Here is a 27,161-nt window from a genome sequence, read left to right on the forward strand (position 1 = left end):
TATTTGAAATATTTTCAAATCAATCATTTATTTACCTGTCTATAAGATACCTTCCTTTGTAATCAGAGATAACAGTTTTATAGTGTAGTAAACTTCTGAGTATCATTTTTAGTATTTCTACTATGTTAATCTTGTAATATAACTATATCAACTTTATCATTATATTTACTTTTTAAATTTTTTATTGAAATATTGTTGATTTACAATGTTGTATTAATTTCTTCTATAAAGAGAAGTAACTCAGTTATATACATATATACATTATTTTTTTATATTCTTTTTCATTATGGTTTATCCTAGGAGACAGGATATAGTTCTCTGTGATATACAGTAGGACCTTGTTATTTATCCATTATAAATGTAATGGTTTGCCTGTACTAACCCCAAACTCTCACTCCATCCACTACCCTCTGAGTGTAGCTCTGCTCTAATAAGCTTTACTGCCTTGTATCTTACATGTTTATGTGTTTACATTGGATAGGTTCTCAAGTTCCTGGTCTGCCATATTTCAGAACCAGAAGTGCCCTCCTTCCCTTTTCTATAAACCATCAGTGGATGGTATTTATTCCCACAGCTTTAGCTGCTGTCTATAAGTTGATTAACCCCCAAATCTCTATCTCTGGCATGGACATCTATCTCATTTCAGTCCCAGAAATATACTTCTAATTGACAAGCAGAGATTCTCACCTGAATATCCCATAAAAATCTCAAACTCTGTATCTTCAAATTTATAGTCACTCAAAACTGGATTTATTTTTTCAACTAATGGTATCACCATCCCATCGGTTTTCCACACATCTGTCAGTTTTCCTTTACTCTCCCACTCCCTTATCCCCTGTCATTCTAAAATTCCACACCTTAATGTTCCCCAAATAAGTCCCCTCCTCTCTATTCCCACTGCCTTAATTCATGCCTACCTGTATTGTCTCCCAAATGCTATTTTTTTTTCTTTTTTTAAATTAAAATAAAAGCTTTTTATTGGAGAATAGTTGCTTTACACTGCTGTGTCAGTTTCTGCTGCACAACAAAGTGAATCAGCTATATGTATACATATATCACCTTTTTTTTGGATTTCCTTCCCATTTAGGTCACCACAGAGCACTGAGTAGAGTTCCCTGAGCTACACAATAGGTTCCGATTAGCTATCTATTTTATGCATAGCAGTGTATATATGTCAATCCCGATCTCCCAATTCATCCCACCAACTCCCTTTCCCCCTTGGTATCCATAAGTTTGTTGTTTATGTCTGTGTTTCTATTTCTACTTTGCAAATAAGATCATCTATGCCATTTTTCTAGACTCCACATATATGCATTAGTATATGATATTTATTTTTCTTTTTCTGACTTATCACTCTGTATGACAGTCTCTAGGTCCATCCACTTCTCTGCAAATGACACAATTTTATTCCTTTTTATTTCTGAGTAATATTCCTTTGTATATATGTACCACATCTTTATCCATTCCTCAGTTGATGGACATTCTGATTGCTTCTATGTCCTGGCTATTGTAAATAGTGTTGCAATGAACATTGGGGTGCATGTATCTTTCTGAATTATGGTTTTCTGGGTATATGCCCAGTAGTGGGCTTTCTGGGTCATATGATAGTTCTATTTTAGTTTTTTAAGGAACTACCATAATGTTCTCCCTAGTGGCTGGATCAACTTACATTCCCACTAGCAGTGTAAGGGGTTTTCCTCTTCTCCACACCCTCTCCAGCATTTATTGCTTGTAGATTTTTTGATGATGGCCATTCTGACTGTGGTGAGGTGACACTTCATTGTAGTTTTGATTTGCATTTCTCTAATAATTTGTGATGTTGACCATCTTTTCATGTGTTTGTTGCCCATCTGGATGTCTTCTTTGGAGAAATGTCTGTTTAGGTATTCCACCATTTTTTGATTGAGTTGTTTATTTGACATTGAGCTGCATGAGCTGTTTGTATATTTTGGAGATTGATCCTTTGTAAGTTGCTTCATTTGCAAATATTTTCTCCCATTGTAAGGGTTGTCGTTTCATCTAGTTTATGGTTTCCTTTGCTGTGCAAAATTTTTAAGTTTAATTAGGTCCCATTTGTTTATTTTTGTTTTTCCTCTCTCTCTTTTTTTTTTTTTTTGATGTAGACCATTTTTTAAAGATTTTATTGAATTTGTTACAATATTGCTGTTGTTTTATGTTTTGGTTTTTTGGCTGCTATTCATGTGGGATCATAGGTCCCCAACCAGGGATCAAACCCACACCTCCTGCATTAGAAGGCAATGTCTTAACCCCTGAACTACCAGGGAAGTCCCTGTTTTTATTTTCATTACTCTAAGAGGTAGGTCAGAAAAGATCTTGGTGCAATTTATGTCAAAGAGTATTCTGCTTATGTTTTCCTCTAAGAGTTTTATAGTGTCTGGTAGGTCTTTAATCTGTTTTGAGTTTATTTTTGTGTATTGTGTTAGGGAGTGTTCTCATTTCATTCTTTTACATATAGCTGTCCAGTTTTCCCAGCATCAATTATTATAGAGACTGTCTTTTCTCTATTGTATATCTTGCTTTCTTTGTCATAGATTAGGTGATCATAGGTGCGTTAATTTATCTCTGGGCTTTCTATTATGTTCTCTATTTCTATTTTTGTGTCAGTACCATACTGTTTTGATTACTGTGGCTTTGTAGTGCAGTCTGAAGTCAGGGAGTCTGATTCCTTCAGCTTCGTTTTTCTTTCTCAAGACTGCTTTGGCTATTCGGGGTCTTTTGTGTTTCCAAATAAATTGTAAAATTTTTTTATCTATTTCTGTGAAAAATACCATTGGAAATTTGATAGCGGTTACATTGAATCTATAAATTGTTTGGGTATTATAGTCATTTTCACAATATTGATTCTTCCAATCCAAGAACATGGTATATCACTCCATCTGTTTGTGTTGTCTTTGATTTCTTTCATCAGTATCTTATAGTTTTCTGCATACAGGTCTTTTGCCTCCTTAGGTAGTTTATTTCTAGGTATTTTATTCTTTTTGTTGTGATGATAAATGGGATTGTTTCCTTAATTTCTCTTTCTGATCTTTTATTTTTAGTGTATAGGAATGCAAGATATTTCTGTATGCTAATGTTTTTTATCGGGGTATAGTTGTTTTACAATATTGTGCTAGTTTCTACTGTACAGAGAATGGAGCTCCTGGTACTATACAGCAGGTTCTCATTAGTTATCTACTTTATACATATTATGGTATATGTATCAATCCCGATCTCCCAGTTCACCCCACCCCCCACTCCCAGATTTCCCCCCTTGGTGTGCATAGGTTTGTTCTCTTTTCTGTGTTTCTATTTCTATCTTGCAAACCAGTTCATCTGTACCATTTTTCTAGATTCCAAATATATACGTTAATATATGATATTTGTTTTTATCTTTCTGACCTACTTCACTCTGTATGACAGTCTCTGGGTCCACCCATGTCTCCACAAATGACCCAGTTTTGTTCCTTTTTATGGCTAATATTCCACTGTATATCTGTACCACATCTTCTTTATCCATTCATATGTGGATGGACATTTAGGTTGCTTCCATGACCTGGCTATTGTAAATAGTGCTGCAATGAACATTGTGATGCATGTATCTTTTTGAATTATGGATTTCTGTTGGTATATGCCCAGTAGTGAGATTGCTGGATCATATGGTAATTCTATTTTTAGTTTTTTAAAGAACCTCCATACTGTTCTCCATAGTGGCTGTATCAATTAACATTCCCACCAACAGTGCAAGAGGGTTCCCATTTCTCCACACCCTCTCCAGCATTTATTGTTTGTAGGCTTCTGGTGATACCCATTCTAACCTGTGTGATGTGATACCTCACTGTTGTTTTGATTTGCATTTCTCTAATAATTAGTGACGTTCAGCAACTTTTCATGTGTCTCTTGGCCATCTGTATGTCTTCCTTGGAGAAAAGCCTATTTGGGTCTTCTACCCATTTTTGCATTACATTGTTTGTTTGTTTGTTTGTTTTTGATATTGAGTTGCATGGGCTTTTTGTATATTAGGTAGGATAATCCTTGATCCATTGAATCTTTTATATTTATTTTCTCCCATCTGAGGGTTGTCTTTTCATCTTGTTTATGGCTTCATTTGTTGTGCAAAAGCTTTTAAGTTTCATTAGTTCACATTTGTTTATTTTTGTTTTTATTTCCATTACTCTAGGAGGTGGGTCAAAAATATCTTGCTGTGATTTATGTCAAAGTGTTCTGCCTATATTTTCTTCTAAGAGTCTTATAGTGTCTGGACTTACATTTAGGTCTTTAATCCATTTTGAGTTTATTGTGTATGGTGTTAAGGCGTGTTTTAATTTCATTCTTCTACATGTAGCTGTCCAGTTTTCCCAGCAACACTTATTGAAATGAGTGTCTTTTCTCCATCGTATATCCTTGCCTCCTTTTTCATAGCTTAGGTGACCATAAGTGGGTAGGTTTATCTCTGGGCTTTCTATTCTGTTCCATTGATCTATGTTTCTGTTTTTGTGTCAGTACCATACTGTCTTGACTACTGTAGCTTTGTAGTAGTGTCTGAAGTCAGGGAGCCTGATTCCTCCAGCTCTGTTTTTTTTTTTTTTTCAAGATTGCTTTGACTATTAAGGGACTTTTGTGTCTCCATACAAATTTTAAGATTTTTTGTTCTAATTCTGTGAAAAATGCCATTGGTAATTTGATAGGGATTTCATTGATTCAGTAGATTGCTTTGGGAAGTATACTCATTTTCACAATATTGATTCTTCCAATCCAAGAACATGGTATCACTCCATCTGTTTGTGTCATCTTTGATTTCTTTCATCAGAGTCTTATAGTTTTCTGAGTACAGGTTTTTGCCTCCTTAGGTAGGTTTATACCTAGGTATTTTATTCTTTTAGTTGCAATGGTGAGTGGGATTGTTTCCTTAATTTCTCTTTCTGATCTTTCTTTTTTAGTGTATAGGAATGCAAGGGATTTCTGTGTATTAATTTTATATACTTCTATTTTAACAAATTCATTGATTAGCTATAGTACTTTTCTGGTGGCATTTTTAGATTTTTCTATATATATAGTATCATGTCATCTTGAAACAGTGACAGTTTTACTACTATTTTTTCCGATTTGGATTCCTTTTATTTCTTTTTCTTCTCTGATTGCTGTGGCTAAAACTTCAATAACTATGTTAAATAATAGTGGCAAGAGTGGATATCCATGTCTCTTTCCTGATATTAGAGGAAATGCATTCTGTTTTTCACCATTGAGAATGATGTTTGCTGTGGGTTTGTTGTATATGGCTTTTATTATTTTGAGGTAGGTTCCCTCTATGGCTACTTACTGGAGAGTTTATTTCATAAATGTATGCTGAATTTTGTCAAAAGCTTTTTATAAATCTATTGAGATGATCATATGGTTTTATTCTTCAGTTTTTTTAATATGGTGTATCACATTGATTGATTTGCTTATATTGAAGAATCCTTGCATCCCTGGGATAAATCCAACTTGATCATGGTGTATGATCCTTTTAAAGTGTTGTTAAATTCTGTTTGCTAGTATTTTGTTGAGGATTTTTCCATCTATATTCGTCAGTGGTATTGGTCTGTAATTTTCTTTCTTTGTAATGTCTTTGTCTGGTTTTGGTATCAGGGTGATAGTGGCCTCATAGAATGAGTTTGGGAGTGTTCCTCCATCTGCAATGTTTTGGAAGCATTTCAGAAGGATAGGTATTATCACTTCTCTAAGTGTTTAATGGAATTCACCTGTGAAGTCATCTGGTCCTGGACTTTTGTTTGCTGGAAGATTTTTAATCACAGTTTCAATTTCATTACTTGTGATTGGTCTGTTCATATTTTCTATTTCTTCCAGTTTCAGTCTTGGAAGGTTGTGCTTTTCTAAGAATTTGTCCATTTCTTCATGGTTGTCCATTTTATTGGCATATCAGTTGCTTGTAGTAGTCTCTTATGATCCTTTGTGTTTTTTCAATGTCAGTTGTAACTTCTACTTTTTCATTTCTAACTTTATTGATTTGACTCCTCTCCCATTTTTTCTTGATGTGTCTGGCTAAAGGTTTACCAATTTTATTTATCTTCTCAAAGAACCAGCATTTAGTTTCATTGATCTTTGCTACTGTTTTCTTTGTTTCTATTTCATTTATTTCTGCCCTGATCTTTATGATTTATTTCCTTCTACTAAGTTTAAGGTGTGTTTTTGTTGTTGTTGCTATTTCTCTATTTGTTTTAGGTGTAAGGTTAGGTTGTTTATTTGAAATTTTTCTTGTTTCTTGAGGTAGGGTTGTATTTCTTGTTTCTTGAGGTAGGGTTGTTATAATCTTCCTCTTAGTAATGCTTTTGCTGCATCCTATAGGTTTTGGGTTATAATGATTTTGTTGTCATTTGTTTCTAGATTTTTTAAAAATTTTCTCTTTGATTTCTTCATTAATCTCTTGGTTATTTAGTAGCACACTATTTAGCTTCTTATTGTTTGTGTTTCTACAGATTTTTTTTTCCTGTAATTGATTCTTATCTCAATGTTGTGGTCAGAAAAGATACTTGATATGACTTAAATTTTCTTAAATTTACTGAAGCTTGATTTGTGAGCCAAGATGTGATCTATTTTGAAGAATGTTCCATGTGCACTTGAGAAGAAAGTATATTATTCTGCTTTCCAATGGAATGTCCTATAAACACCAATTAAGTTTGTCATTTAAGTTTTTTATTTCCTTTTAAATTTTCTGTCCCCATGATCTATCCATTCGTGTAAGTAGAGTGTTAAAGTTCCCCGCTATTATTGTGTTACTGTGGATTTACCCTTTGATGGCTATTAGCACTTGCATTCTGTATTGCAGTGCTTATGTTGGTTGCATACATATTTACAGTTGTTATATCTTCTTCCTGGGTTGATTTCATGATCATTATGTGTGTCCTTCCTTGTGTCTTGTAATAGTCTTTATTTTAAAGTCTATTTTGTCTGATGTGAGTATTGCTACTCCAGCTTTCTTTTGATTTCCATTTGCATGGAATATCTTTTTTCCATCCCCTCACTTTCAGTCTGTAGGTGTCACTAGGTCTGAAGTGGGTCTCTTGTAGACAGCATATATATGGGTCTTGTTTTTGTACCCATTCAACCAGTCTGTGTGTTTTGGTTGGAGTATTTAATCCATTTACATTTAAGATAATTATCAATATGTATGTTCCTATTACAATTTTCTTAATTGTTTTGGGTTTGCCTTTGTGTGTTTTTCTTCTCTTGTGTTTCCTGCCTAGAGAAGTTCCTTTAGCATTTGTTGTAGAGCTGGTTTGGTGGTGCTGAATTTGCTTACTTTTTGCTTGTCTGTAAAGTTTTTGAGTTCTCCATTGAATCTGAATGAGATTCTTGCTGGGTAGAATAATCTTCTTTGTAGGTTTTTCCCTTTCATCACTTTAAATCTATCCTGCCACTCCCTTCTGTCCTGAAGAGTTTCTGCTGAAAAATCAGCTGATAACCTTATGGGGATTTTCTTGTATGTTATTGGTTGCTTTTCCTTTGCGGATTTTAATATTTTTTCTTAGTTTTTAATTTTTGTTAGTTTTATTAATATGTCTCAGCATGTTTCTCCTTGGGTTTATCCTGTATGGGACTCTGCCCTTTCTGGACTTTGGTGCCAATTTCCTTTCCCATGTTAGTGAAGTTTTCAACTGTAATCTCTTCAAATATTTTCTCAGACCCTTTCTCTTTCTCTTTGTCTAAAAGAAGCATGGTATGCCCAGGAAATGAGGTGCCATTGCTGAGTTGTGTGCAAGGGGTGGGGCTGCCACCACCCCCACATGCCAGCCCTTGTCTCCATGGGTACTGGGAGGGACTCCAACCAGTGAAAGTACCCCACAGTCTGGTGCAACTGCCTTCCAGTTTATGCTACAGGAACTTCATTCACACCCAAGTTGTGATTGCCATACCCCTCCCTGGCCTGAAAGTGTAAGTGTGCCCCAATCAGACACTGCTTTCACTCCTTTTGCCTGTATGGGGAACAGAAGCCTAAGAGTGGCACACATGCAGAGGTAGGGCCAAAAGCAGAGCTGAGCACCAGGGGTGGTGCAACTAAGGAAGAGGATCAGAAAGCTCTCCATGAAGCTGCACAAGCTATTAATTAAATCCCTGCAATTACCTTGGTAAACCCTGGAATATCTGAATAGAAAACGAGTGTTCCCACAACTGAGACCAGTTTAGCTATAGCAACAGTGGACTTTGGGAGCAAGTACATGCAGGAATTGGGCCAGGTCAGAGACTGATCTGGACCCACAAGGCCCACAGGAGGTCCGGAGATCTACTTAGAGGTATTTGAGGGCCTCCTTGGGAGGCAGAGGTTGGCTGTGGCTCACTGTGGGAGTAAGGACACAGACAGAGGAGGCCCCGGGAAAATATGCTTAGTACTAGTATTCTTTTTTTGTGTGTTTCCTGTTGTTCCATAGTTGTGGTGTTGTCTTTATTATTTTTATATTTTTACTTTTTAATATTTCTTAAATTTCTCTATTTTTACTTTACCTTTTTGTTCTTTTGTGGGATTTTTTTCTTATTTTTCTTTTTTTTTTTGGTGGTTTTTATGTGTTTAATGTTTGTTTTTTTTTCTTTTTTTTTTTTACATATATATATATATATATATATATATATATATATATGTTTGTTTGTTTTTGTTAGTTTAGTCCTTATGGATAGCTTTCATTTTTGAGTTCTTTTGTTTGTTCTGTTGTTTTTTTTATTTCTTCTTTTTTTTTTCCTTTTCTGTCTGCTTCTTTGTTTCTCTTTGGTTTTGTTTTTTATTATGTGTTTTGGGTATGGTTTGTCTGTTTTCTTTCTTCTTTTTTATTTTGTGTGTGTATGTTCCTGTTTGTTTTTGTCTTTGCTGTTTGTATTGAGTTTCATTTGTCTCTTTGTTTTCTTTTCCTTTTTTCTTCTTTCTTTTTACTCTGGCACTGCTGTGAAGTTTGTGGGCTCTTGAGTCCCCAGCCAGGGATCAGGCCTGGGTTTCTAGGGTGGGAGTGTTGAGCCCAGGATGCTGGACTGCCAGAGAATTCCCAAGACAAGGAAATATTAATAAGCTTTCACCCTCCCAGAAGTATTCATCTTGACACCAAGACCCAGCTCCACCCAACTGGCTGCAGGATCCAGAGCTGGACACCACACACCAAACAACCAGCAAGACAGGAACACAGCCCCACCCATTTGCAAACAGGCTGCCTAAAGTTGTACAAAGCTCACAGACACACCAAAACACACCACATGACGTGGCCTTGCCCATCAGAGTGAAAATAGTTCCACCCACCAGAGCACAGACACAAGTCCCTCTCACTGAGAAGCCCACACAAACACTTGGACCATCCTCACACAACAGTGAGCATATAAAAGAAGCAAGAGGAACTATGATCCTGCAGCCTGCCAAAAGGAGAACATAAACAGAGTAAGTTAAACAAAATGAGATGACAGAGAAATATGTTGCAGACGAAGGAGCAAGGTAAAAACAAACAACACCAAATAAATGAAGAGGAAATAGGCAATCTACCTGAAAAAGAATTCAGAGTAATTATAGTAAAGATCATCCAAGATCTTGTAAATAGAATGGAGGCATGGATTGAGAAGATACAAGAAATATTTAACAAGTACCTAGAAGAACTAAAGAACAAACAACCAGTGATGAACAACAAAATAACTAAAATGAAAAATATACTAGAAGGACTCAGTAGCAGAATAACTTAGGTAGAAGAATGGATAAGTGGGCTGGAAGACAGAATGGTCAAAAACAATTCTGCAGTGCAGAATAAAGAAAAAAGAATGAAATGAGTACAGTCTCAGAGACTTCTGGGACAACATTAAATGTACCAACATTCAAATTGTAGGCTTGTGCAGTTGCATGGAGAGCTTTCCAATCCTCTTTCCTTAGTTGCAGCACCCCTGGTGCTCAGCTTTGCTTTTGGCTCCACCTCTGCATGTGTGCCACCCTCAGGCTTCTGTTCCCCATACAGGCAAAAGGAGTGAAAGCAGTGACTGATTGGGGTACACTTACTCATTCAGGCCATGGAGGGGTATGGCAGCCACAACTGGGGTGTGCATGAAGTGCCTGTAGCATAAACTGGAAGGTAGTTGCAACAGACTGTGGCACACTTTCTCTGGTGGGAGTCCCTCCCAGTGTCTATGGAGGCAAGGGCTGGTATGTGGGGGCAGTGGCAGCCCCACCCTTTGCAAATCACTCAGCAATGACACTTCATTTCCTAGGCAGACCATGCTTCTTTTATGGGTACTCCCAGCCACAGAGTTCCTCACTCCAATCCCTTCTGTTATATCTGCACAGCCAACAGTGCTCCTCTGCCCAGTCTGCTCTCTTAACCCCATGCTTTAGTACTCAGTCCCTGCCAGGAGTGGTAGAGTCGCATCTCAGACAGGGGTGCCCATGGCTGATTCCTGAGGAGGATTTGTGATGGGTGGTGCTCAAGATCCCAGAGCCTATGAGCGTGGAAGAGACCTTGGCCTGAGGGAAGGGTGAGCCTGCTGAGATTGGTGCCCATGGAGGCTGAAGACAGCAGGTGGGGAAACCAGCAGTGAGAGCCCCATCCCTTGCATGTTACTCAACAATGATGCCTTGCTTCTATGGTGTCCCAGGCTTTTTCCACAAACTTTCCTGGTTGTGGAGCTCCTTACTCCTGTCCCTTCAGGCTGTCTTTTCACAGAAAACAGCTGTCCCGTCTCTGGGTCCATGTTCCAAACCTCACTTTCCAGCATCCAGCCCACCTCTGCAACAGGAGACACACAACTCAGACTGGGGTGTGCAGGGCAGCAATATAGACCAAGTGCACAGTTCTTACTTTGTCCTGCCTTCCACAGACTGTCTGCTGCATTCTCTTTTAATCCCCTGAAAGTCCCTTTCTGTCCCAGCCAACTTACCCACCGTGAGGAGGTTTCTCTGACTGTGGAAACCTCTCCTCACCTTCAGCTTCCCACCAGGGTTGCTGGTCCTCTTTTTGATTCCTCTTTTCTTTTTTTCGTTCTTTCATCCTACCCAGTTGTGAGGGGATTTTTCTTGTCCTTGTAGGTGTCTGAAATCTTCCACTAATGTTCAGCAGGTACTCTGTTAGAATTGTTCCATTTGTAGATGTATTCTTGATGTACTTGTAGGAGAGACAAATTCTGCATCCTACAATTCTTGCATCTTAACTCTGCTCCCTATCATTATGTTTAAAACTTATAGACAGAGGTTAGAGATATAAGACCATATTTTTCCTTTTCTTTTTTTCCTTTTGGCCTAACAATCTTCAATACACTTTATCCATTCAGTTATTTTACATTGCAGAATAAACACCTTTACTTGAGGACATCATTTACTTTTATTTAAATACTCTTTGAAAAGAATATCTTAATCATCACATTGAATTGTAGCATTTTCTATATATGATACACAAGTAATACTAAGTCTACAATTAAACAATAATTTCTCACCATAGAAAGGGAAACAAACTAAAATTATGATAAATAAGATAAAAACTAAAGTCAATAACTTAGAAACAAAGAATATAATCAACCAGTTAGTGACCAATACTTAGGGAAATATTATATTTATATTTGCTACCATAAAAGAAGTCTGTCAGGGCTTCCCTGGTGGTGCAGTGGTTGAGAGTCCGTCTGCTGATACAGGGGACACAGGTTTGTGCCCCGGTCCGGGAGGATCCCACATGCTGCAGAGCAGCTGGGCCCCTGAGCAATAGCCACTGAGCCTGCACATCCAGAACCTGTGCTCCACAATGGGAGAGGCCACAACAGTTAGAGGCCTGCGTACCACAAAAAAAAAAGAAGAAGTCTGTCATATCTCAGTTCCAAGAGTTTGTAATATAGTTGGCTCTTTATTCAGCTCTTCATATGCATCAATTCATTTAATTTTCACAAAAATCTAGTGAAGTAGATATTACTATTTTCCTTTTATAAATGAGGAAACAAATACAAAATAATATGTAACTTGTCCAAGTTTGCATATAAGGAAAAAAGAGCTGAGATTCACACCCAGTTTTTCTGTATCCTGAACCATTGCTCTATACAGTTCTTTCATGAGGTGCCCAAGTACATTTTATCCTTTATGTGTACCTATTCATTTTTTTTTAATTAATTAATTAATTTATTTATTTATGGCTGTGTTGGGTCCTCGTTTCTGCGCGAGGGCCCTCTCCAGCTGCGGCAAGCAGGGGCCACTCTTCATCGCGGCGCACGGGCCTCTCACTATCGCGGCCTCTCTTGTTGTGGAGCACAGGCTCCGGACGCACAGGCTCAGCAATTGTGGCCCACGGGCCCAGCCGCTCCGCCGCATGTGGGATCTTCCCAGACCTGGGCTTGAACCCGTGTCCCTTGCATTGGCAGGCGGATTCTTAACCACTGAGCCACTGGGGAAGCCCTGTACCTATTCATTTTTAAATTGTTTCTTGGTAAGTGAAAAATATGTTCTCAAGCTTGAAGTTATGTAATTAGTTCAGCCACAATTCAACAAGTCAAGTCTATTGATCTTTCAGACGCATGGAAGAAGCTCATGACGTTGGCAGAATATTTATTAATATAAACACATGTAATTGGGAAAAATTATTTTCCTGTCTATCACTACTTTGTTGGGTTTACCTAACATTTCACTATAATTGTTAGGGAAACAGTTATGTCTCAATTTAATGTAAAAAGTTTACCAAACTGAAGCTAAATACCAGTCAGTTATTTAACTTTTTGTAATTCCATTTTATTTTCTTTTTTTTTCCTTTTTTTTTTTTTTTGGCTATACAGAAGGTTTGTAATTCCTGCTGTAGGAATTGCAGGAGGGAGCTCATTGCAAAACTATATCTTTGGGAGCTCATTGCAAAACTATATATTTTTATTATTATTTTATTTTAGTAAAAAATTCATTTTTCATTATAGTGAGGATCAAATGACAATGAAAACTTGACAAGAATAGTTTACAGCCTTTATTTGTTTACTTGTTTGTTTATTTAGTCTCTTGGAAAAAGAATGCTGAACTTACTAAAGTGTTTGTAACTTGTAATGCACTGTGCCATTTTAGCTTGAACCTGTGAGAAATGCTGGTTCTGGATGGCCCTCTGCTCTCAGTCAGGCAGTGGAATTGACTTACAACCTCCTGAGCCCTTCAGAAATATCCCTTTTTCTTCCAGGACTCAAAATAAGCTAAGGCTCTTTAGACACATTTTATATTCTAACTAAAAAAGAAATGAGTATAAAAAAAGTTTTCAACTTTAGATTTCTCAGTCCCCAACTTTAATTAAAATGGAAATTATGTTTTGTTTTCTAATATGAACACAGAAAAGGACAAATTTCAACAGAAAAGTGATGTGGTGTATATTCCAGATGTGTTAAACCAATAAATAAAAATAAAAGCTGAGTAAAAAATCACATTTCTAACCTGATTCATGATACGGAAGCAAGATAAACCAGTAAAGCATATTAATCACAGTGCGTGAGGCTTTCTTATTATTTTTCTCATCTTTCTTTCTTTTAACTTCTGCTTTGTAGAATATTTTCTTAAATACTTAAAATGAAAAATTAAAGCTGATATATTTTTGAAGTGCTATTTAGGAGAGAATTTTTTAAATTAAAGCAACAGATGTAAATGTGGTAAACAGGATATATGTGATCAGAATAAAGACATTGGTGAACTTTTAGCTCATGATTAAGAGTTTTTAACTTCTGCCCTTAAGTCTCACAATAAATCTCATTTCTTTTCATTCTTCTAGATTTTGCTCCTTGAACTCTTTTCTGTAAACACCAGTCACTTGAAATTGAATATCCAGAAGATCAGCACTTTCAAGTCATATGTCCTACCTTACTAAACTAGGCTAATATAGAAAATTCTAAGGGATGTCATTGTTTTTGTTCTTTTTTTTTTTTAATTATTTGCTATTTTCCATTCAAGGCAAATGTCACCAGTAACTACTAAAGTATTATTGCAGGCATATTTTATTCATATAGTAAACATTAAAAACTGTGATTTAGTTGAATTTTTCTTAGACTCCAAGATTGCTTCTAAAAATCATATAAGACTAACTCACATTCATGACAGGTTTATTAAGGACAAGAGATATATTAAATCCTTGGAAGTTATATTTTACATTAAAAGTAAATTAAATCCATAAATTAAATGTGTACACAGATGAGCCTAGTATTAGCAAACTGTAATGAGGTACTGTTTAATTTTCCTGTGCTAGGTACATTCATCAGGACCCACTGAGTCTCTCTGATAATTGTCAGTATGCCCCATGTGTCTGCCATTTTCTTCATTAGAATCAGATCTCCTTACAATCATAAGGCAAAGCACATTTTTATATTAGGGAGAAAGGATGGCATTACTATCCCAATATTTTAATCTGGAAAACATATATCTGCTATTCTCTATAATGACATATTTGGGAAGTCAAATATCCTTAAAAGAGACATTTACTATAATAAAGTCAGTCTACTCTTTAAATACTTAAATAACAAATAGTGTTTTGTGTGTAAATGTGTGCTTAAGTTTAAAATGTATAGATTTACAACAACAAAAAATTGCCAAAGTTCAGTAAATTTATTTTGTCAAAACAATTGATATCTTGAGCATTACTGACCCAATAGGACATCAAAATAAAAATTGTCTAAAGTTAAAGCATATTACATTAACAAACAAATGATTTGCAGTCACAAAATTATAAATGCAGTTTGGGTTGGGGGTAGGTGGAGGGGAGTTAATCCAAATTACAGCAATGGAAGTCTTCAAACTATCTTCTGAACAAGACCATTGATTTTTCCTTTCATCTCTTTTTGAGACATTGAGTTCCCTTTAAGAAAAAAAGAATCAATGGAGTATCACAGTTGGTAATTTGTTACAAATTCTTGAGACTATAAAAGGTATAATCTGGCTAAATTACATGTGGTTTCCATATTAGCTTGTTTGGCAGGATGATCTACTACAAAGTAGGCTAGTTGCCCCACTAGTCAATCCCCCAGTAGTTAAAATTTCCTCTATATCCATCACTGTTATAAAAGCTTCCATAGCCACATCCACCAAACTCTCTGTAGCTGCTTCCATCACCTCTGCTGCTGCCAGTACAGCTGCTACTGAAGCTGGAATTGCTAAAAACACTACTATGTGAATAATATCTGGCACAAATCCTCCACAGAATCTACTACTCTTAGAATGTCCACTACAGCTACCCTTGTAATGATGTTGATATGTCTTATTTTCAAACTAAGATGGCACTTCTTATTTAGCTTCCACAAGAAGATCCAACAAACCCTTGGTCATATTTATGTTCCTCTTGTTAAAGAACAAGGTGGCAAGGCCAAGGTTTCCTACACATCCTGTGCAGTCAATGCAATGTACATTTTCTTCAATACCATTTGGCAAGTCAAAATTTACAACTTCTTTCCCATTTGAAATGTGAAGTCCTCTTGCTGCTCCTGCTCTAGCCACTAGGATTGGGCTTTTTCCTGAGAGGAACTGGTGAAGACTTCTTCATCATCTCTCCAAGATCATTCTCCATGGATACTGGTACAAGCATATCCTTCATGGTGTAAAAAGTCCTCCAGACTATCCGCACATTTTTGGTCTCCACAAACACTAAGGTCAATGAATTCTTTCCTGTTGCACTTAAAAGGTTAAGCAGAAATAACTGTTTGTCTTACTCTTTTGATGTGAGGTTCTCAGAGGTAGAGCCAATATTCCTGCATCCAAAAAGATATATTCATCCAAGAAATCATGAGCAAGTATCTGCATTTCCTTAGGGAAAGCAGCACTAAACATGTTATGATAAACTCTCTTTGGTGGCATAGTATCTTGTTCAAGTATCCCATATATCTGATGTTCAAATCCCATATCAATATAAGATCCACTTTATCCAACACCAAGTATTTGTGGAACTCTAATATTTTCTCTTTCCATCATGTCTACCAGGCCTCTGGGAGTAGCAACTAACATGTGCCATCCACATTCTAAGTATCGAAACTGCTAACCAATACTAGCATCACCATAAATGATGTAAGGACTATCTCCAGGCCAGTATGAAAATTTTCTGGCTTCCTTATAGATTGGTACTGCCAAATCTCCCTTGTTGATGCTAATACCAAAGAGATTGGATATTGGATATTACCCTTACCTTCTGTTTTTCTTCATGGCCCTCAAAGTCTCTCCTTGACCATCTGAATAAATATGACTCAAGATCGGCAAAAGAATTTTTACAGATGCTGTTTGGGTACAAGACATCAAGTGTCTTTCTCTTTCATAAAAAGAATAGCACAAGGTTGCAGTGGAGCCAAGTGAGTATAAAAAGTAAGCTTGATGTTTCCCATAATAGTTTCTCCCATCTTAACATCAATAACACTTTCAATGTGTGGGAGCCAGCTATTGGCTTTTGCCTCAATTGAAATGTCATATTTCTCAAAGTTAATCTCAGTGTTATCTTCAGAAAAAAGTTCCTGCTCCAAGCAGTCACTTGGAAATGGTTTTCCAAACATTTCTATTTGTCACACCAATGACAGTTTCTACCATGTTCAAATTTTCCAAAGCCACACCTGTCACCATGGTAGCCAGTGTTGTTATAGTCACTCTCTTCATTATCATCAAACCTTCCCTTTAGTCACTTCCACCATCACTGAAGAAACTAGACTTTCCTCTTGAATCATTATGAGACTCAAAATACTACATGTATCCTTATCTTTACTAGAACTCCACTCTGAACTGTCTTTATCATTGACTTGTTTAGTAATTCCTTTGTTCCTTGGATGGAAAGGAATATATCACCCTTTGCCGGCTGTCCTTCCTTGACTCTGATTATCTGGAGAATTAATGTTGCTGGTCCAGCCCAAGGGCATTTTCTACTAACACAGGATCCATCCGTGAAGAATACAGATAACTTGGAATCTCCCTCTGCTGCTGAGTGAGTATGTTTGATGAACAGTAAATGACTCTCGCTGGAGAACTGTGGTTCTCTAACACATGTAGAATTTTGTTCCAAAAACTGAGATCTCCAGATATATAACCATGTTTGAAAGAAATGTCTCTGAACAATTTACAATTCAAAAAAAAAGCTTTACAACATTATCACTCAATGATTATAAGTATGGCTAAGAAAAATATTTGATAAATATGTATTTTAATGGTTTATATGTTTTCTAAATAAATTTTAAATTATTTAATTATTTAAAAACCACCTCTTCAGATGTGTTTAATTAATACTTCTCTAATCAGACTATCATACCAGGTTAAATGTTATTGTATATATTTCAGCCAGAAAGATTGATTGAGATTTTATAATTTGTTTTTTCCTTGTTTATTCTATTCTGAGTTACAGTGTAACTTAATGGTCTATACTTTTCTCTGTGAAAAGGAGTTAAGTTTTTGAGTACTAAGTAAATAACTGTGAATTCACTTAATGGTTTGCAAGTAGCACAATGCCACAATGTAATAGTGCAAAGTGAAAACTATCATTTTAGAGATTGCTTTGAATTTCATTTTTGACAACAAATGAGTTTATATCAAATATTATGTGCAGTTAGAATCACTATAACTCTGTGGATTTAGGAGTATATTATACAAACAAACAAATTATTGGCTAATACTTCTTGACATATTCAAGGTTAAATGTTGACAAGTGCAATGCAAACTCTTCACCCTCCCATTTTAAATACTGTAAGTAAAATACAAAATGTTTAAATGTAACAAGTTAATAGATTTCCATAATCTTAATTCTATAAATAGAATTTTTCAGGTCTCAAGATGCAATGCAGATAATCTAATGTCCAATAAAAAAGAAATTATTTTATTAGTGATCTTTCCTGGATTATGCACAGATGAAGTGTAATCAATACTTCTTTGTGATTTTTGTTCCTTTGGAATTGATAAATTATAATACCATATAATTTTCAGAATAATATGATTTTCAAGCTTTAAAATACTTATAAAAATACATATCCAACCCTTCATTACCTTATAGATAAAGAAATGGGGATGAAGATGTTAACTGACTTGCTGATGTCAAGCTTGCTATCTAGTGACAGATTTGAGAGAATAAGTCAAGATACTTGATTCCTATGTCAATGAAATATTCTGTATGAGATACCACCCTTCCTTTTAAATTAACACTAAAGCATAATAAATGGATGTTTCACATAGATACTATTATTCCTTTAATGCAGATTTCTCTGCTTTACAGCGATCATGCCTTCTGGATTAACTGGAAAAATAACTATCAGATTTCTTCTTTTTATTCTGAGTAAACAGTTTTCCCAAACTACACCTGATGTGAAATTTTCTACCTCTACCAAAACCCAATAAATAACAACATGAATTTCTTCTCTTTCCCAGGTATCAGAAATTTCCCAGAAATAATTACAACAAAAGGCTCCAGGAGAAGATAAGACATATGCTGAGAAATTTTGTGTTTGACAGGAATTTAAGCATTCATGGTAAAGAATGTTTAAGTATGGGAATTAGATACACTATTTCAACATACAGATTTCCTCTGAGGAAGTAGAACTGGACGGGACAAGGAAGATCAAGTTTTAGTTCTATACATGAAGCTATTTCTGTCCTTCCTTCTTTTTCCCCCTCTCACCCAACCTCCTGCTTTCTTTCTCTTCCTTCTTTTCTTTTTCCCTAGTTTTAAAATTATAATCTGTATGGTGTTAGAGAATGTCCTAATTTCATGTGGGCACAAAAATAAACTCAAAATGGAGTAAAGATTTAAATGTAAGACTGCGTACTATAAAACTCTTAGAGGAAAACATAGGCAGAACACTCTCTAACATAAATCACAGCAAGATTTTTTTTGATCCACCTCTGAGAGTAATGAAAATAAAATAAAGAAAGAAATGGGACCTAATTAAACTTAAAAACTTTTCAATAGCAATGGAAACCATGGAAATAAAACTCACAAAATGGTACAAAATATTTGCAAATGAAGTAACCAACAAGGGATTAATCTCCAAAATATACAAATAGCTCATGCAGCTTAGTATCAAATAAACAAACAACCCAATCAAAAAATGGGTGGAAGATCTAAAACATCATTTATCCAAAGACATACAGATGACCAAGAGGCACATGAAAAGATGCTCAATATCACTAATTATTAGAGATATGCAACTCAAAACTACAACGTGATATCATCTCACACTGGTCAGAATGGCCATCATCAAAAACTCTACAAGCAATAAATGCTAGACAGGGTGTGGCGAAAAGACAACCTTCCTACACTTTTGGTGGGAATATAAATTGATACAGCCACTATGGAGAACAGTATGGAGTTTCCTTAAAAAACTGAAAATAGAGCTACCATATGATCCAGCAATCCCACTCCTAGGCATATATCTGGAGAAAACCATAATTTGAAAGGATACATGCACCCGAATATTCATTGCAGCACTATTTACAATAGCCAGGACATCAATCTACTTAAATGTCCATCGATGGAAGAATAGATAAAGAAGATGTGGTACATATATACAATGGAATATTACTCAGCCATAAAAAAGAATGAAATAATACCATTTGCAGCGTACATGGATGGACCTAGAGATTGTCATACTGAGTGAAGTAAGTCAGACAGACAAAGACAAATATCATATGATATTGCTTATATGTGGAATCTTAAAAAATGGTACAAATTAACCTATTTACAAGACAGAAATAGAATCACAGATGTAGGACACAGTTTGGTTTCCCCTTGGTAACCAAACTTATGGTTACCAAAAGGAAAAATGGGGGGAGAGATAAGCTGGGAGGTTGGGATTGACATATACAAACTACTATATATAAAACAGATAATTAATAAGAAACTACTGTATAGCACAGGGAGCTCTATTCAAAACTCTGTAATGACCCACATGGGAATAGAATCTAAAAAAACAGTGGCTATATGTATATGTATAACTGATTCACTTTGCTGTACAGCAGAAACTAACACAACATTGTAAACCAACTATGCTTCAATAACAATTAATTTAAAAAATAAAGTGAAGTAAATATGGTGGTACATGCTAGAGAGACAATTTTTTCTGATTTTATATATATTTCAATATAGCATGATTAAAAATAAATAATCAAAATATTTGAATAAGAAAAATGTACCCTAATTGGTAACTAAAGAAATTGGTAGATTAACAAACTACATTTATGTAATTTTAGGAGAGAAGCTCAAATGAGATAACCTTCAATATATATTTTAATTTAAGTTTACATTCTGAACCCTAAGCCTCCAAGTGAAATATCAAAACATTCATCTTTATGGTTATTTGAATGAGTAGCAAGCATTCCCAAAGCTGTATAGTTTGGGATTTATTTGAGAGAGATTAGTGTTCCCTTGGTCTCTTGAATTGACCAGCTCACTCTCCTAAACTGAGAAAGATGAAATTTATTTATAGGTCCTCAAGCTTTTATTATTTAAATTATAAATATTCCCCAAACAAGCTAAGCTATTTCCCATACTAGCTGTAAAAAAATTAACAGAGGCAATATATGTCTACAAATATTTGTGTTTCTAATCTAGTGGATAATTATGTAACTTGTCCCCATATTATCACTGAGGTGAAGGTGGATCAGTGAGGAAGTCTTGTAAAAATCTGCATATTGATGAACTGTTAAAAATATTTTCTTCACAGCCCCAGGATTGAAAGCTATGCCACTAGATCCATAATTTTTTAATAATAATTTTTCAATCCCTTTAATTTTTCCTTCCCACAGATAAATAAAAGGAAACTATCTGATTTCCTAGATAATGACTTTGCAGAGTTACTTAGAATATTATTATGATGATTATTATGATGATTATTATATTAACATTATTAAGATATAACATTCATCTATGCTGAAGAACTCTTCAACATAAGTGATTCCAGGAAATATCTTACCCAGGGCACAGTCACATCCATCAGTTGACTCCCACTCTGAGCTATAATATTCAGTTAGTTTCATTGAGTTTAGTTGTTAAAAACAATAAAGTGTAGGGTTTTAAGTTTTCTCTTCATTCTATATCTCCTTGTTCTTGTTATTATTTTCATTTTTTTCAAGTTCTATCTCCTTTGACTGTCACTAACTGTTTGATTGATTAAGAAAGGATCAAGTATTTATAGAGCCTCAACTGGGTGTTACACAATATGTCAATGGCTTTTCCAAACATCTCACTTTTTTTTCACCTTTACAGCAGTTCTATGGACTGCATAATCATCCAGCATTTAAAATGAGGAATTTGAAATTTAGAGAAATAAAGAGTGGTGGTCAAAGTAAAACACAATAAATCCTAGATGAGGGTTTAGCTCCACACTTTCTGACTATAAGTCTGTTACATCATAGACACCTCCCTTAACTTGGGTGCCTTGTTAATCTTTTCATTTATTTCTATATTTCTATACAGTGAGGTAATCTGCTGTCACATTGTTTGGTCTTTAATTCCTTCCTTCCTTCCTTTCTTCCTTCCCTCTCTCCTTCCTTTCTTCCTCTTTCTTTCTTTTTTTCACCAGTAGTGATGTGATAATAAATTTGTCTTCAAAATAAAAATCTTTGACATGTGAGCTCTGGTGACCATTTAGTGTCTTTATAATAGATTCTTATAGCATATACACCACAAAAATCCCTATTCTTGATGAGAAAATAAAATTTAAGAATTATTTCTACTACCTTTATGTGATTTTTCTGTCTTCTGAGCATTTAACAGAAGTGTATTGGCTGAATCACATAAACTGTCTACACAGTGGAGTCAGTATTAATATCCAATTTATTATACAGTTAGTGAATTCACAATTTTAACATATTAATAACTTGTCTGATGTCAGCCAGAAAGTCTGAATGCCAGTTGTAAACTTATTAAGAATTAAATTTATTTTCTAACCTTTCTGTTAAGCACTCACTTTCCTTTAATATTGATAAACAATAGTTTTAGATTCTCAGTATTCATGAATTATACGCTAGCCTGAAAAAGACCATACTATTAAGACAATTTACTGAAGTTTATGTAGGTTATATACTGTATAAGTCCATTAGGTGATACAACAAAATACAACAGACTAGGTAGCTTCTACAAAATAAATACTTATTTCTCACAATTATGTAGGCTGGAAGTCTGAGATCTGGGGGGCAGCATGTCAAGTGAGACTTCTCTTGTGTCCTCACATGGCGGAAATGTCCCAGGATCTCTTCATCTCTTTTATAAGGCTCTAATTCCATTCACCAGAGTTCCACAATCATGACTTAAGCACCTCCCAAAGGGTCTAATACCATCACCTTTGGGGGTTAAGACTTCAACAGATGAAGTTTTGTGGCATATAAACATTCAGACCATAGCATCTATTTATACTTAAAACAGCTAGAAGTTTGGTGATTTGAATTCTCATTTGTCTTATGCTTGGTTGCCTATAGGAAAGTCGTTCTACTTCTTTGATTTTCTTTTCAGTATCTTAATCTAGTATACTACAATAATTTTTTTATGGCAAGATTATTATGAGATCAGTTAGATTATATAAGTAACAGAATTTCAGCCATATAGAAAGAATGTATTCTTCTACAGCAAGATCTTTAACGATTTGTGCTTCCTTTTTTAGCTCTAATATTGAATCAGTTAATATTAAAAGTCTTTGTAATTGTCCATTAGTAAATCATAAACACCTAGAAAATAAATAAATTTTGTCTGTCTTACTTGTGTTGAATCCCCTTCTAGTAGATTTCTGGCACACAGTAAAATTTCAATGAACATTTACTAAATAAATAATAATTGTGAGGTTTCCAGTTCTGAATGTAAGAAATGTAGAAGCCACCACTTTGTCCCAACACAAGTAAAAGCTGAAAGACTTAAAAATCTTCTTCAATTATTCTAGAATCCCCAAGAGAGGTGAGGACAGAAGGCAAATCACTGTTCCCAAAAGAGATCAGATGGACAAAAAATACAGAGAATAACAACTTAACTAAAGCAGAGACATGAGCAGAAACTGCCATGGGAGCCAGTGCCTAAGTAGGAAAACAAGAACTGCAATTGCCAAATTGCTGGAGGTTCAGTGTGGACAATTGTGAGAGTTAAAACTCCATGGGGAATGAGTCCTGGTGTGGGGAGCACAATGTGATATTTACCTCCAGGAGCTCAACCAGTTCCCCACTGTAAATATCAGGAAAATCCCCTCCTACAAAAAGCAGAGGCTGGGGAAAACGAATCATTTTGAAATACACCAGAGCACTCTGTTCTTAGCAAAGCCTGCTCTCAGCAGAAACTAGTTCAGTGGAGCCTAACCTGCTGGCATGTTATCACATCCTAACTGATTGGGAGAAGGGGAGGAAAAAAAAAAAATAAACAAGACCACTGTAGCCAACTTCTCCCACCTAAGGGGAGTAGAAAAAAGTTTAAACACTTGTGAATATCACAGTCCAGAGGCAGGCATAGGCTCACTAAAATACTAAGACTTAATCACAGGACTAAAAATGTTTCCCCTGAGCCCTCAACACCACATTAGTGAAGGCCAATTTACAGCAGTTCCTTTATCTAGTCCATCCTGTCTGGCTATCAAGAAAAATTATATCGTATACCAAAAGGTGAAAAACACAACTTGAAGGGGCAGAGCAAGTCAGAACTAGACATGGCAAGGATGTTGGAATTATGAGAAGGAGAATTTAAGACAACTATGATTAATATGCTAAGGGCTCTCATGGATAAAATAGACATCATACAAGAACAGATGGGCAAGGTAAACAGAGAGATGGAAATCCTAAGAATGAACCAAAAAGAAACATTAGAAATAAAAGTCAGTATAATAGAAACGAGAAAGGCCTTTGACGAGCTTACTAGTAGACTGGTCATGCTTGAGGAAAGAATCTCTGAGCTCAGCGTATCTCAATAGAAACCCCCCAAACTGGAAAGCAAAGAGAATAAAGACTTAAAAAATAGAACAGAATATTCAAGTACTGTGGGACAATAATAAAACGTATAACATATGCATGATGGAAATGTCAGGACAGAAAAAGAGAGGAAGATTAGGTATTTAAAAGAATAATGACCAATAATTTCTGTAATATAATGCCAAATACTAAAGCATAGATTCAGAAAGCTCTGAGAACATCAAGCATGACAAATACCAAGAAAACCTACATGTAGGCATGCAATTTACAAATCATAAACAATCAAGATAATGACTCAAAGACCTTCACAGACATCTCACCTAAGAAGATATAGAGATTTCAAATAAGCATATGAAAAGAATGCTCCACATCATAGTCATCAGGGAAATATAAATTAAACAACACATTAAAAAGGCTAAAATCTGGAATACTGACAACAACAAATGCTGGGGAGGATGTGGAGAAATAGGAACTCATTGCTCATGGGAATGCAAAATGGTATAGCCACTTTGGAAGAGAGTTTGACAGTTTCTTACAAAAATAAACATGCCCTTATTATATGATTCAACAATTGTGTTCTTTGGTATTTACCTAAAGGATGTGAAAATTTATGTCCACATAAAACCTGCATATGGATGTTTACAACAGCTTTATTCACAATTGCCAAAACTTGGAAACAACCAAGATGTCCTTCAGTGGTGAATGTATAAATAAATCGTGGTACATATATGCAAAGGAATATTATTCAGTGCTAAAAAGGAATGAGCTATCAAACCATGAAAAGTCAAGGAGGAACCTTAAATACGTATTACTGATCTAAAGAAGCCAATCTAAAAAGACTACTACTATATGACATTCTGTAAAAGCAAAATTATGAAGCCAGAAAAAGATCGGTGCTTGTCAAGAGTGGGGCGCAGGGAGTGATAAGGGATGAACAGGCTGAGCACAGATCATATTTAAGGCAGTGAAAATACACTATATGAGGTTAGAATGATGAATACATATCACTATATATTGGTCCAAACCCATAGAACGTACATCAAGAGTGAACACTAATGTAAACTATGGACTTTGGGTAATTATGGTGTGTCAAGGTAAGTATGTCAATTGTAATAAATGTACCACTCTGGTGGGGGAGGTTGGTAATGGGGGGGGGGACTATACATGTGTGGAGACAGGGGATATGTGTGAAATCTCTGCATTTTCCTCTCAATTTTGCTGTGAATCTAAAATTGATTTTGAAAAGTCCTTTAAAATAATAATAATAATTCTGAAGCATATGAATTTCTTTCTGTATCCTATAATCAACACAAAATAGGTAATAACATGCTCACAAATTTAAAAATGAATATAATGCTGTAAAAGTTAAAAAGGTAAAAGTAAATTTATTATGCTTTCATTTTAAATCAATTGAAAATCAATTGTAAATAAATTCACTTTAGTAAAATATGTAGATATGGATTTAAATACATATTCCAAAATTATAGTTAATTTTATACATTTGTTATTATCTCCATTTTAAAACATCTGAAGAGATTGACATATATTGATGTTAAAAACAGAAAGTTTTAGAGGTAAGTCTTAAGCTGTGACTATATGTCCAAAATCCTGCTTCCTACTGTCCGCAGGAAACTGTGTCCTGCCCACTATGTTGCACTGCATCCAGTAAAGTTGCTTTAGCTCAAATGTTTAGCCCCAAATATAACCAACTTTCTCAGCTCCCAGCTCAAAGATAAACAATGCCCTCTCTACTGAAGTAAACTTCTATATCCCTAAGTTTAAATTTTTACTGGATATGATGCTGAGAATTGAGTTATGGGAAAACTTTTACCTAAGCATTTTAGTTATGAACAGGGTTTTACCTGAGATATCATTCACTGGCTGTTCCCTATATGTCTGAACTGTAAACACGATAACCTCTAAGTCAATACACCATATATCTCAATAGAACAGAATTTAATAAAGAATGAGTGTTTTTTGGCTTCTGATACAAGAATAAAAAAATAATTATGGTGAGATTTTGCCTGTAAGATGGCCCTTAGAATGGAGGCTTTGAGAATGTGTTATTGTTTTTTAGAGTAGCATTGTTGTTATAAAAATAACAAAATGTTAAGTAGTGGGAGAAGCAGAATTGGCATGATTTAAATTACAATTTTTTTGTGAGACTCCAGATTAATATACTCTGATTACATGTGGCATTTAATTAAATTATTTCATTTCAATACCCGCATTCTATAAATAGCATTAATATAGCACTTTCATTCAGATCACCAAAGGTTTACTGAATGACATTTGAGAACTGTGACCATGTGATAAGCACTAAACATTTTAAAATGAATGCCATGTTATCTCTTTTTATTTTTTCTTTTAGTAATAGTACAACCTATAGGGGAAGACATAAGAATAAAATTATCATTTAATTGCAGTGTGTAAAATACTATATCATATGAATGTAGATTCTCAGTGACAGATAAACTGATCAAAGCAGCATTTATAGGAAAAAAACATGGATAGGGCGTATCAGCAAAACTATTATCTAGTCCAGGTTTTTTTTTTATTTTCTTAATATGAAATCTTGAGAAAATAGTTTCACAGTTGATCAAGTTTCTTTAATCATTAAATGATTGACCATTACTTAAAACAGCTAATATTTCTTGTGAAGCTTCACTTTATATAAAAACCTACTCCAGATGTTCCTATGGATACGAAGATCTTACTGAGTAAGAAATGAAGCCTTAGAGGTAGTACATAAAGAGAGCCTAACATCAAAGAATCATATCATTGTGTTCTACCCCCTGCTAGTTAATGCATTTGGCAACAAATCACGTTTTTCTAAGATCCCAGAGGGAAAAAAATGTGTAATTGTCTGAAACATGATGTAAAAATGGAAAAGACAGCACATGCATTCAGCTACCTACATGAGGAAGATAACATTTTCTATTTTCTTAAATTGTATTTATACTAGTTTCTGTTAAGGTAGCAACTAACAATAAAGATAAAATACAAAAGACATTTCAAAGTGTAATTTCCCAATACAAAATCAGATGACCCTGGGTAACTCTGATGCTTCTATTTCTGCTTTTGATCTAGTTGAGGATGTTATAACATGGGGTGGGGGCTGATGAGAGTAAAGGTGTTAAAGTACTTCCATTGAAGTGAGACTGCAGAGTGAAATTGTACAGCTTTCCACACCATAAATGAATTCTAGTTCATTGAAAGGATATAGACATGCTTATGCTGACAGAACTATTCAGTATATTCTTGCAAAATTTGTCTCTAATAATAAATTAAAATATACTTTCCCCTAAATGGATATCCCTTCCTCCTAAAT

General features: G+C 35.1%; 1 pseudogene; it reads right to left on the reverse strand.

Moving 5' to 3' along the window:
- Positions 1-14,936: 14,936 nt before the first annotated feature.
- Positions 14,937-17,034, reverse strand: LOC132413791 (ATP-dependent RNA helicase DDX3X pseudogene; annotated as a pseudogene).
- Positions 17,035-27,161: the final 10,127 nt, after the last annotated feature.

Source organism: Delphinus delphis, chromosome 18 (assembly GCF_949987515.2).
Source record: "Delphinus delphis chromosome 18, mDelDel1.2, whole genome shotgun sequence".
Lineage (NCBI taxonomy): Eukaryota > Metazoa > Chordata > Mammalia > Artiodactyla > Delphinidae > Delphinus > Delphinus delphis.